We start from the raw sequence: 14,189 nt of genomic DNA on the forward strand, positions 1-14,189 counted from the left end.
CTTCTTTTCTTACAAACAAGTCAGCCGAGGGTCCAGATGAAGGGCAGTAGATGCCATCTCTGGATATCAGGGATAATACCTGGCAGAGAGCAAATGCTTGATAAATTGCAGCTTTTATATTATCCATACCACTGTACAGGGCCTCCCAGAAAACTAGAGTTCGTTTATTTTCCCAAATTCTTTCCTGTGAGTCAGTAATAGAAGCACTGTAAGGTAACTGTCTTTTGTTTAAAGAACACTGGATGCGGGAATAGAATGAGGTTGCAATTTGGTTGTTTTGGTTAAAGAAGGAATTGAGATCGTAACATTATGATGGAATTTGATTTTCATTCTCACTGTGTACTAGGCACAAAATCATAGAAAATGGTTTCATTTTATGCTTTTATTTCCACTTGAAACATGGGAGTCATACACAGAAACGGCTTGCTTTCAATTACATGGCTAGTAGTAGGTGAAGTGGGACATGGCATTTTGAATCACAAGAATTGGTATGGGCAATATCAAATACATGGGGAAGTTTGAACTTCCTGCAGACAAATGCCTATAATATACACACTCATATGGTGACTATCCATTCACTTGCTAACTTCATTAGCAAGTCTAAGGTTGGTGCAAAAGTAATCGTGGATTTTGCCATTACTTTCAATGGTAAAACCACAATTACATTTGCACTAACCTAATATTTACCAACCACCTGTAAGTTGGTTGAGCAGGATCAATTCTAGACAACAGAGCAGGGCAGTGAATAGAAAAACCATGTGTCCTTGTCAACCTTACATCTTAGCAGAGACTCAAGCTGGTTCCACCTTTTTGTGAGGAACTCATGCAATTTTCTCCATAAAGGTCCAGTTCACTAAATGGCCTCACATAACTTATCAAAATTGTATGAAGAAAAAAAATTATGTAAGTTTTTAATATGACACTTAAATTGTACTCTTTTCCTAAAGAATTCTTTGCTTACTCCACAAGTGTGCAGCTTGAGGGCATTTAGAATTATTTCTTGTAGATATTCAGATGTATTTTAGTTGGAGCTGTAGGAAATCGCTAATATTCACCCACTCTTTTTTTCTTTTTTGAGACAAAGTCTTGCTCTGTCACCCAGGCTGGAGTGCAATGGTGCGATCTTGGCTCACTGCAACCCCTGCTTCCCAAGTTCAAATGATTCTCCTGCCTCAGCCTCCCAAATAACTGGGATTACTGGCATGTGCCACCATGCCCCGCTAATTTTTTTTTTTGTATATTTTTTGGTAGAGACGGGGTTTTACCATGTTGTCCAGGCTGGTTTCGAACTCCTGACCTTGTGATCCACCTACCTTGGCCTCTCAAAAGTGCTGGGATTCTAGGCATGAGCCACTATGCCTGGCCCACTCTTTTTTTCAAAAAATTTTTTTTTGAGATGGAGCCTCACTCTGTCGCCCAGGCTGGAGTGCAGTGGTGCGATCTTGGCTCACTGCAACCTCCGCCTCCCGAGTAGCTTTTGGGGTACAAGTGGTTTTTTGTTACATGGATGAATTATGTAGTGGTGAATTCTGAGGTTTTAGTGCACCGATCACCGGAGTAGTGTACCTTGTACGTAATGTGTAGGTTTTTTATCCCTGCTCCCCCACACTCCTCCCCCTTCTTAGTCTCTAAAGTCCATTATATCACTCTGTATGCCTCTGCTTACTCATAGCTTAGCTCCCACTTATAAGGGAGAACATACAGTTTTTGATTTTCCACTCCTGTGTTACTGCACTTGGAATAATGACTTCCAGCTCCATCCAAGTTGCTGCAAAAGACATTATTTTGTTCCTTTTAATGGCTGAGTAGTATTCCACATACTATAGAATGTAAAAGAAAAAAATATATATATATATAACATTTTCTTTTTTTTTTTCTTTTCTTTTCTTTTTTTGAGACAGAGTCTCGCTCTGTCACCCAGGCTGAAGTGCAGTGGCGCGATCTCAGCTCACTGCAAGCTCCGCCTCCCAGATTCATGCCATTCTCCCGAGTAGCTGGGACCACAGGTACCGGCCACCGCACCCGGCTAAGTTTTTGTATTTTTAGTAGAGACGGGGTTTCACCATGGTCTCGATCTCCTGACCTCGTGATCTGCCCGCCTCAGCCTCCCAAAGTGCTGGGATTACAGGTGTGAGCCACCCGCGCCCGTCCCACATTTTCTTTATCTGCTAAATAGTTGATGGGCATTGAGATTGGTTCTACATCTCAATTGTTTATTGTGCTGCTATAAACAAGTGCAAGTGTATTTTTCATACAATGACTTCTTTTCCTTGGGGTAGATACCCAGTAGTGGAATTGCTGGATCAAATGGTAGATCTATATTTAGCCCTTTAAGGAATCTCCACACTGTTTTCCATAGTGATTGTTCTAATTAAGATTCCTACTAGCAGTGTATAAGCATTCCCTTTTCCTCATATCCTGCCAACACCTATTTTTTTGACTTTTTATTAATTGCCATTCTTGTAGGAGTAAGGTGGTATCACATTGTGCTTTTAATTTCCATTTCCCTGATGACTAATGATGCTGAGCATTTTTCCGTATGTTTGTTGGCCATTTGTCTACCTTCTTTTGAGAAATGTCTATTCTTGTCCTTTATTCACCCACTCTTGACCTATGAAAACAATTTTATATGATTTAAATTATGTGTTGTCTAGAATTTTCTGAATAAAATCAATTAATAGGAGTAATAAGAATATTGTGACATGTTTAAGTGAGATTCCCTAGAGCCCAGTGTTTCGGCCTTAGATATCATGGTAAGTCTTGGTTTTAGACAAATACTACATATCACATTAAAGCAGTCTTACCATCATTATAATTTCACAGTAAAAGTCCATGGAAAGTTGTTGCTGACTTTACTTCCTCTCCTAACTACTCACACAACTGGTATAATCCTGAGGTCTCAGAACATTCATGTTTATGTCTTGCAATTGATTTTACAATAACAAAAGACAAGACACATGAAGAAATAATGAGACTACTTAAAGAAATAGCAAGGTTTAAATAATGTCACTTAGCTCTTCATGGTTTACAGAACATTTTATAGGCATTATTATTATTTTATCTTCTCCTTATAATCATCTTATTAAGTAGGATTTATGATTCTCATCATACAGATGAGGAAACCAGGGCTCAGAGAGATTAAATCTTGTCCAAGTTTGCCTATCCAAGAAGAGGCAGTGGTTAGATTTGAACTCTGTTTATCAAAATCCAAAACTAAATATGTTCTACGTTGGTCTGCTCCATGTACCCTGACTACTACTTTTTTAATGAAAGAGGTCCTTCTCCTACTGGCCATGAGTTTTCAATCCTGCATGTTTGTTAATCCATTGCCAATGGAAACAACCAGACAAGAGGAAGATTAGGAATGTCGCATTGGTTTTTGGAATGGCATTTCTCAAAGAATATTGGGTTGAGCACTGATTCAATCAGAGATTTAAAGGTGTTGTGGTCAAAAGAAAATTTTGAAGTTCAGTTAAATGAAGCTAAACAGCTTTATTTCTTTTAGCATAGGGGTTGTCAGAAATTTAAGTAAGCTAATAAGCATTCAAATCTTTGAAAAGACACCAAAGAATATATAAGGACACACACATTAAACAACAATGATTTTTTTGGGAAATAATCCCAAGGCTAGTGTCCTCTTTAGCACATTTTGGGAGTGCTGGATTAGAAAAGTCATCTCAGATTCCAGATAAATAAATTACTTCTTTATGGCAGACTTGCTGTAATGAGAAGAAATAAACATTACTAAACTCATCAAGGTTCGGGTAAAATTTCAGTGCTATCACTCATCAGCCATGTTGACTGGGACATATTATTTAGTAGTACCAGTACTATGTTATCTCATCTGCAAGAAAGTGCTAACAATCTTGAAAGCATAAACTTTTGTTGAGGACTGAGCAAAATGGAAAGCACTTAGCGTAGTACTTGGCAGGCAGCTGGCATTCAGTCAATGATGATAACTTTTCTTTCCCCCACAACTCGATTTGAGTCTTTGCTTCCCATTCCTGGACTACTGAAGACAATTTCTAAAGATAACACTTGTCAATGGCCCTCATCCAAGAGAATATCTCACAAATATGATCTGCAGAGCACAGGGTATAACTGTTCTCACACATTGTGGAAATATCAAGGTTTATTATGCCCCTGTGACATATTGCCATGGCTTAATTTACATTTCCATTTGCTTTATGAGAAGTTTCTTACTCTGGAACATCTGACCTCTCCTTGATGCCTCTTTTATTCTTCCAACTGCTTTCCTAGCCCATCTGGCCACATATTATAACCCTTCACTTCTGAACCTGAAATCTAATGAAGCAAGAGTATAAAACAAGCCTCATTTCATTACTCTGCATTTTGTGAGCCAGTGGTTTCAACAGTGTATAGTTATGGGACCATTATAGTACTTTTCCTATGGGAATATCTAATGGCCTTCTGTGGAACAATTTTCTTCTTCTTTTGACCTCTATCTTAATATTATCATTCAAAGGATATTCAGTGCTTTGTGCCAAATTTTAACCATGACAAACTACTTCAAGATTTCAACTTCATAAGCAAGAGAGACATATTTTCATAAAGTGCTTTTTCCCCCCACTTAAGTTGGGTGCTTATTTTATTAAAATGAGAAACTCAGTTGACATTTTCTACAATCAAACCCTTTTTTTAATGGCAGAAAGGGTTGAGAGAGAGAAAAGGAAGGGAGGAAAGAAAAGCAAAAGAAGGTATACATGCACACCCAAACACTTTTTAAGAAATAGGAACTGTCACCCAAACTTGATTTTTTTTCCTTTGGCAAAGAAGGAAATCATGCATCTTCATGGGCAACATCAAGGTTGGCATATTTGACTCCCATCTGGCTGGGGGCCAAAATGTAGATGAACAAGCCATTATTTAATTAGTCCAGGCAGAACTGAAGCTTCTGATCTGTTTATCTTACTTCATCTAAGGTAATCAGGATCTGCCATTATGTGAGACTAGCGTGGCTACGTGCAGATATTTCAAGCAGGTGACAGACTGGTGACAGGCCTTCCCAAGGTAAGATGAAAGAAACCAAAAGAGGATCCAAGTATTATTGGGAGCTTCAACCACACTGTGGGCCTTAAAATAATTTCAAAGAGAAGGTCTCATTTAGTTTAGTCTTTACCATGGTCCCGTGACATAAATACCAATCATTTCACTTACAGGTGAAGAAAAGGAGGCTCAGAAAAGCTAAGCAACTTTTCCAGGGTCACAGAGCAAACGATTGGCAGGCAGAGGCTGCAAATCTAATTCTATCTGCTTAGACTTAAGGGTTCTGGGCATTAAGCAGCCCTGCTTTTCACTCACATTACATCTTTTGGCTGCTACAGGCCATTGTTCACTCCTGGAGACTTCTCATTTGGCTCTGCAAATTCCATTTTATTTTTTTTTAATGAGAAATCATTTATTTTCTGACTACCTTTCCAAGTACCTGGATAATCCCTAAAAGTAGAACTCATAAACCCATGGAGAAGTTGTAAGACCTGATGTTTTTCTTGTAGTAGATGGAGTATTGGCTATGAACGGCAACATGATGGCTTATTTCCAAGGACTTTCCTCTCTTGCTCTCCTCCTTTCCCCGTCTCCTCATACACACACAGACACACACACACACACACACACACACACCCCACACACATTCATGCTCTCGATCTCACATGCACATATGGCTCACTTGCCCTAGATGCAGTGAAAGAGCTTTTACATTATTTAATTCATTTTGAGAGAGAGACTGTCTTGATTCCTGCTGGTGATTAGCATGACTACAAATGCATGTGAAGCAGGACGGATGGCTAATTCTCCTGCCCTACAATTCAACTTAAACCATAATTCCTAAGATAGATTTCTTCTCTCAATATTAATGGGAACCAGATGCCTCTTGTTAATAATAATGTATGATCAGGAAAAGAGAGACAGAGAGATTTTAAGTTTTGTTTTGTTTTTCAAAAAATATTAGTGCTGTCTAGCAAGGGAGAATGTATAATTTATACTTAAAATATATATTTGTGTTGAAATATAGATTTGTATTGAAAAATGTATATTTGTATGAAAATATAGATTTGTATTGAAAATCTACCATTATTCAGGTAAGATCTACTTACGTTATTTACCTCCCTGCAAGAAGGTAACATAGAATGTGAAAGAGACTTCTCTTTTGAATTTATGCACTTTGTTCTTTATTTAGTGATATGATTCTCTCTCTCATACAATAAGAGATCAATACTAATGTTAACATTAGATACTATTTTCCCACTTTATATGACATTTTTAATTTTAATTCCATTTGAGTTGTGATACTAACAGATGAGAAGGTACGTGTTATTACTATGCAAATTATTTAATTTTTAATTAGGTCATCGTAGGCAAAACAATACAAAATAAGGCTTATTCTGAAATAGTTACCTCATTTAGAAATTTGAACGTAGACTGGCCATTTGAACAAGCTTCCTTTATTTCCATTGCTATATGCAGTTGTTCAATTCTTTTCAAAATAAACTAAGTACTGCCTGCTGTGCACATGTGTTTGTCAGAACCATCCATTCTTGAGTAAGATTTAGGGGTAAAGCACACCGGCCAACAGCCCAATTATTCCAGAGTTTCAAGGTATCCATTCACATGCTCCAATCTGTCCACACTAGAATGAGGGAAATCCCACTGTGTGTCCTTAGGCAAGTCCCTAGACATTGCTGTGTCTTGGTTTCCTCACCTGTAAATGCTGGAAGACAATAGTAGCTATCTCACATGATTCTCATGCAGTGTAGGTGAGAAAATACGTATCATTGTCTTCAGCAGCCGTTGGCATCAAATAGGAGATTGATGCGCTTTGGCTGTAATAATTATGATATTACTAATCAAGCAAAAAAAACCAACAATAATTTATTGTCCCTTTCACCTTAAAGGGACAAATTATTCCCTTTTCAGATATTCTATAGCACAAATTTTCTGTGCAATCATAGAAGTGTTCAATTTGCTATCACTTTGCTATCATGGTCTTACATGATCACTGTCTCACATAATCATTTAATATATAATATTGTTATAATTATAATTTTTTTTTGCTTGCAGCTGAATTTGTTCTGTGCCTCACATCTGATAGTTGTAAAATTCCAACAAATGGGATGAAACAGAAATGTGCAGCTAGATGTTATATTTTGGGCATCACTAGAGGGAGCCAGAGGTAACACAGCAATCACGTTTCCCGAACTAAACTTCATTATGCATTAACAATATTTGCCAAATTTTGATAGCATATCTACAGTAAATACATTATGTAAACTTGTCCCTTGGTTCTAAAGATGTGTACAATATAATCACGGGTCTCAAGGAACTTATAATCTAATCAAAGAAACAAATAATATGCATTAAAAACCCATTAAATGATCATGTAAGACAATGATATATAGCAAAGCAATCGCAAATTGAATGCTTCTACGATCTCTCAGACGATTTGTGTTATAGAATGCCTAAAAAGGGAATTATTTGTTCCTTTAAGGTGAAATAGCCTGGAAATGTTTCATGCACAAATACGGGCATTGGATAGGGTTTAGAGTACCAGAATCAGCATCCAGACTAGTGGAACCTTTAAAGGATGCAAGGAGTGATGCTGTGAATGCGCCCATCTCCCTCTCATGGAGGGCTCCTGTTTACTCCTCTACTCCTTTATCGCTAGGGCATGGCTCTGACTCAGCTACTCCCCATGTTAAATGTGGTAAATGGTTCCAACTGCTTACTGGATTAACCCAAATGTTATAGCCTGGCATCACATGCCTACATTATTTTATTTAGAAGTAAGACTGTGAAGGTATACTTTTCAAGTCAAGGTATAGCTTGACTATAAAAGGGGCTAGCAGGTCATGCGTGGGCTAAATGTTAGGGACAGTGGGGACCCACGGAAGGTTTTTGAGCAGTTGAGTATCATGACTTAGTATCAGTATTAAAATAATCATATAGGCACAAAATCAATGAATTTGTTACCCAAGATTCTTATTCAATTCACTACCTTAAATCCAACTCCACTCATTGGTAGAAATTGAGTTACCAGTAAAATGCTCGTTTTTATGCTTCTTCAAAATTAGTGTAAAAATATGAAAACCAAAAACAATGTCATAAATCTTTTAGGTGTCTTGTCTTCCTTATCCTTTTGGGGTCTGTGGATTGGGGCAGCAACCTTATCAGTAGTGGAAGTTACTTTTCCTCATAGACCCATTCAAGTTGGAGCATGCCAGTTGTGAAGGACAAGGTGTTACAGGTTTCCAAGAAATAAGAGCTTGAGAAATAAAAAAAAGGAATACCAATGAAATTTAAAGGGACTTTTTTCTCTCTCTTAGAAAAACCAAGAAGTCACATAAGGTGAGGCACGCTAGTTACTGGAAGGGGAGGAGTGCAATTTCTGAACAGCCTCATCACTGTACAGGATGATCAAGCAAAGCCTTATTAGGGCACTGGCTCTTAAAAAACAGCCACTTGGAATAAAAAGTAGCCCTCATAGAGTTAACTTATCTGTGAGAAACCCATTGTCACTTCCTAGATTCTGAGATTTCTAAAAGTATAAAATGTATCATGTAACTTGGAGTATCTAACATGACTTGAGTTTCCACTGAGCATGAAAGTCATTTTTCCATCTTTTCAAGTATTAAAGCATGTTTTTAACACTCACTAGCCTACCGAATTCCCCTTCTAGCCTTTCCTATGTTCATGGCACCCAACAGCTATTTTAGAGCAACTGTTCTACTCGAGGCACCCGGTAACTACAGGAGATTTACGGAGAAACAAGTCATAGCCCTTGCTCACAAGCGGCTGAACTGACTAACCACAGGGATGATACAAGGAAACAAATGCCTATCATGTCCAAAGACTAAATAATATGTAGTGGAAATGCATTGGAGGAAGGCTTCTTGTCTCTTTTGAATTAAAACTCTAAAGAAATATTAAAGGTGGAATAGATAGTAAAGACATGGGACTAGTAGATGAGCAGAAGCATCCTGGAGAAGGAATAATCGGGGTGAATTTTAAAATGAAAACTGTGTGGAACATGTTCAGAGCACAGCAATACTCCAGTTCAGCTAGACTGGAGAATGCGTGAAGGGAAGAATTGAGAGGGACATCATGGGACAGCTAAATGGGATGAAAGCATTCAGGCCTGGGATACCCAGATACGATATTTGGGTTTCAGAAAGCAGTCAGGAGTCATTTAGAGCATTTGATGTGGCAAGTAGCTGAGTCTGAGTCACAACTCAGGAATATTTAAAAATTAGTCATAAAATAACAAGTGAATGAGAAATGGGAAAAACCCAGGTAGCAAGGAGACCAGAAATGTTGAGAGAAAGATATGAAGCCCAGATTTTGTTTTGTGGAAATATAAAGCAGGGATATTACAGAGAAATGCAATGATTTTGATGTGCTAAAGACAGCTCAGACATGTCAAACAGAAGAATTGACAGTCTTCATAACAGAAATCGGAAAGTTGGGAAAAGAGTTGGAAATTGGACTCTGGAGGTACGGGATTACGTAACTATATAGAGGAAGACAATAGATAGATAGATAGATAGATAGATAGATGATAGGCAGATGATAGATAGATAGATAGATATCTTGCACTAAGAGAGAAATACAGGCCTAGAACCACAGAGAAAATTTAGGCAAAGATTACTTATTTGGGGCCCTATCTCAATGCATCGCGTATGAATGCTGTATCTGTGATTAAAATTACATGAAATACATATTTTTGGTTTTAGCTAGGGTGCTTTTTGCCCTGCAAATATATTATGAATCTTATGTCTGATTTTCTTTAAGTCAAATTGTCATTTGGTACTAAATTATGTCATTTCGTTAAGGATTTCACAACCTTTGTAACATCAACAATGGTACTGACCACTGTTGACCTGGTTGAATAGTAACTGACTGGTAACATAAAAGCCATCTTCATGATTTCTCTAATCATTGATCCTGGAGATAACATTTAAATACAGTCAAAGCTTAAGCTGATTCATGCACGACTGCTGGAAGCATGAATTTGTACCACTTTTCTGGAGCAAAATACAGATATGTAGCAAAAACTTTAGAAAGTATCTATATCCTATTACATTGAAAATGCTCTTCTAAGAATGTATCCTAGATGATAGTGACATAACTTGGTTAAAATTGAAGCACCAATTTATTTAATAATAAAAAACTGGGTCATCATATAAAATGTCCATTTATTACAGGTAAGTTATGAGATATTAATATAATTGAATACCTCATCTCATTAACAATGATAAAATACATATGTATTTACTGAAAATAAAATACAATTTCTTTGTGGAAAATAAAAAAAGTACCTTATAAAACTATATGCATAGTGTAATTATTTATATATTATGTTGGCATATACATCTGCATTAGAATATTTAAAAATGTATTTATCCATATCCATACAGATATATAGGTATAGATATAGACGGATATATATTTGTGTATGAGGTTGAAAAAATATTTGCAAAGAAATCTGAAAATGCATACATAAAATAGTAGTAGTAGTTATCTCTGGAATGTAGGATATGGGGAATTTTTCCTTATGGACATTTTCTACAATGAACATACATAAAGTACACAAAACCCCCCAAAGTTTGTAAATATTTAAGTTAATCCAAGTTATTGTTATACTCTGAAAGTCTGGCTTATGAAGGTGAGAGCTGCAGGTCGGAATGCAAACTGAAGGTGGCTTCCAGTTAGAGCCAGGCTGGCCCCAGTGCTGGGCTAAATAGGAGAGCTGGCTGAGCCCTGAGTTTCTGAGCTGAGCGAGTGAGCCAAGCTGGAGCAATCGGTTACAATGGGGGGCTGGCGTGTGCCAGAGGTAAACATGGTACGATGTTTGGAGATGAGGTATTAAAGACTGCCTCTTCTGAGACAATGTTAATTAAGAACAAGACTTTGTTGTGAGTCTGCTCTTCTGGAAGACCTCAGCTTCAGTGTCCCCAGTAATCAAGCCAGATGTCTTAAAATAGTCACTTTTTCAAGGTCTCTGACAGCTGACAAAATGTTTCATCTGTGAAAAAAATAATGAAATATGAACACAGACGCTGAACGATTTAATAAGATACAGCAGATAGTGGGGGGAAATGCCCCAGACAAAAACAAGAGCATTTTTACCTTTGTGGTTGCAATTCAGAGTAAAGGCTTAGAGAGGTTTTTTAAAGTAAATAATTCTCTATTCACTAAAGGAAATGTACTCGGCAGAGAAATGCTCAGAACAGCGAGATTTTGATGATGGAGATTGACCCCAGGTCATCCCAAAAATGCACTCCCTGGCTTTAGGGAAAAAAAAAATCCTTGTCAGTACTAGCATTTTTCTGTTTGCTATCAACTTTTGGGGGTTTTCTCATCATCATCATTATTATTAAAAACACATGTCAACAAAATATAACTAATATACATCAGCAGCAAGTGTTCTCTAACAGAAAAGGGCTGGATTTGAACTGCTCAGATGTTTCTGTTAGTTGCCAAAAAAAAAAAAAAAAATACATCTGGTGAATCTTCCTTACTGATTCCCTCCTATTTTTCCCCTCCTTCTCCTAAGGGAAATTGAATGATTATTTGGACAATATGTCTCAGAACCATGCCGTGTTGGGGCAAAGACTAACCATAAGGGAGGAATGTTGGAAGTTGAGAACGTTACTCATGGCTTCTCCAGTGAAGTGACAGAGATGGCCAGGAATAGAATGGTCCTGGGAGGAGAAATATGCAAAGATGACATGGCCAGGCACATATTTCCACTTCCTTACAATACTGAGTTACTGACATACTTTTCCAAACCCCAGTGCCACATCTTGCTGTGTCAGTTAAGATGGTTCAGGTTGCAAGAGAATGAAAGTAGTTTAAACTAGCTGAAACATTAAAGGGAATTTATTTACTTATGCAATTAAAAAGTCTGCAGAGGAAGTAAGTTTCAGGCACATTTTTTTTTTTAAATCAGGGCTCCAGCTCTACTTCTTTGTGTATCTTTCAACTTTTCCCACCTCTGTGTTTCTACTTCAACCATGCAACACACTATCTATGAAAAAAGAGAGACTGTGGATGTTCCGCAGCTCCCAGTGATGTTCCTGAGCATTTCATTGACTGGACTGCCTTGTGACCAGTGGTTGCCCTAGGCTTTATTTCCTGAACTAATCACTCTGTCAGGGAGGATGGCATTACCATAACTGGATTAGACAATTCATGATGTCTACTCAGCCCATGCAAACCATTTGTCTACAGGGAAAAGGAGGAACAAATGTTGGAGAACCAACCAGTGTGTCCTCTAGTGAACTGATGAACTCATTTTTCCCTGGCTAGAGACATCTCTAACTGGCTTAATACAGTATAATTAACCACTATATTCTCATTATATATTATATATAGTATATATATAGAATACTATATACTATATATACTACTATAATCTATATAGAGAATGCTATATACTATACTACTATATTCTATATACTATATATAATATATAATATATAATATATCATATATAATTATATATAATATAATGAGAATATAGTACTTATATGTTATAGTTCTATATATAGTATATATAATATATTCTCATTATATATAACTGTATATATGATATACAATAATATAATAATTATAATATATTATTTTATATATACTATAATAATATATAATTATTATATTATATATAATATAATAATATATAATTATTATATATAATTATATAATTCATATAATATATGATTATATAAATTTATGTAATTTCACATGATTATATGAAACTTAATCTAATGTAATCTATGCCAGGCACCATTCTAGGCATCTGAGATGTATTAAAGAACTGTTTCTGAGGAGCTTATGCTCTAGTGACATGATATTTGATATATAAAAATATATGTATGTATTTATATATACAAATCTGGGACATATATAATGAGAATATATAACTACTATATATACTATAACATATAACTACTATATTCTATATACTATGTATACTATATATAGAATATTATATACTATGTATACTATATATAGAATATTATATACTATATATACTATATATAGAATATTATATACTATATATACTATATATAGAATATTATATACTATATATAGAATATTATATACTATATATACTATATATAGAATATTATATACTATATATACTACATTCTATATATAGAATATTATATGCTATATATACTACTATATTCTATATATAGAATACTATATACTATATATACTAATATATGATATATTAGTATATATTATGTTAACATACACTCTATATATTATATAATGTAGATTATATTTATATAATATAATGTATTATATATTGATATAATATATTATATATACAATTATATATGAGAATATATATTCTATATGTATACTATGTATAGATCTATAACATATAACTACTATATTCTCATTATATATTATATATAATTACATATCCTATATAGTACATATAATATAGTTGTATATATATAGTATATAGTATTCTATATAGAGAATATAATAGTATATATAGTATATAATGTTATGTATAAAGAATATAGTAGTATATATAGTACTTAATATTCTATATGTAGTATATAGAATATAATAGTTATATGTTATAGTATATATAGTAGTTATATATTCTCATTATATATATGTTCTAGATTTATATATGTAAATATATACATATGTATTTTTTATATGCAATATCATGTCACTAGAGCATAAGCTCTTCAGAAACAGTTCTTCAATACATCTCAGGTGCCTAGAATCATTCTAGGTGCCTGACACAGAGTACACGCACAATAAATACACTTATTGTTGGATGATTGTTGCATGTCCCAGGTGCTGCATATTTGAACAGAAAGCATAGACCATGCAGCATTCTCCATTCTCCTTCTGCTGCCCCCTCCCCTCCACACAATGCTGCATGCAGATCCAGTTGTTCACAAACAAACTTCTTGCAGGCACCTTTAAACCCCAGGTGATTCAGCTTGTAAAAAATCATGTCTGCCTGGCTCCCTAGTAAAAAGACTTCAATCAGATTAGCTCTATGAGATGGGGGCAAAGATTGATAGATGGATAGAGTTTGTATTCAAAAGCTATTCCCAAATAGCCTTTCGGTTGCCTTTCTAAAGTTCTTCAGACTGCTTCAAACATTGTTGTTGATAGCTATCAACAGCAAGGGT

General features: G+C 35.6%; 1 long non-coding RNA gene across 1 annotated transcript in view; it reads right to left on the reverse strand.

Moving 5' to 3' along the window:
• LOC134760224 (uncharacterized) overlaps nt 1-14,189 on the reverse strand; it is a 205,092-nt gene that overhangs the window by 85,893 nt on the left and 105,010 nt on the right. Inside the window, exon 3 of the long non-coding RNA XR_010137252.1 lies at nt 11,637-11,720. This is a non-coding gene — a long non-coding RNA (uncharacterized LOC134760224). The remainder of the gene's footprint in view (nt 1-11,636; nt 11,721-14,189) is intronic.

Source organism: Pongo abelii, chromosome 16, assembly GCF_028885655.2.
Source record: "Pongo abelii isolate AG06213 chromosome 16, NHGRI_mPonAbe1-v2.0_pri, whole genome shotgun sequence".
In the NCBI taxonomy this organism is placed as follows: Eukaryota; Metazoa; Chordata; class Mammalia; order Primates; family Hominidae; genus Pongo; species Pongo abelii.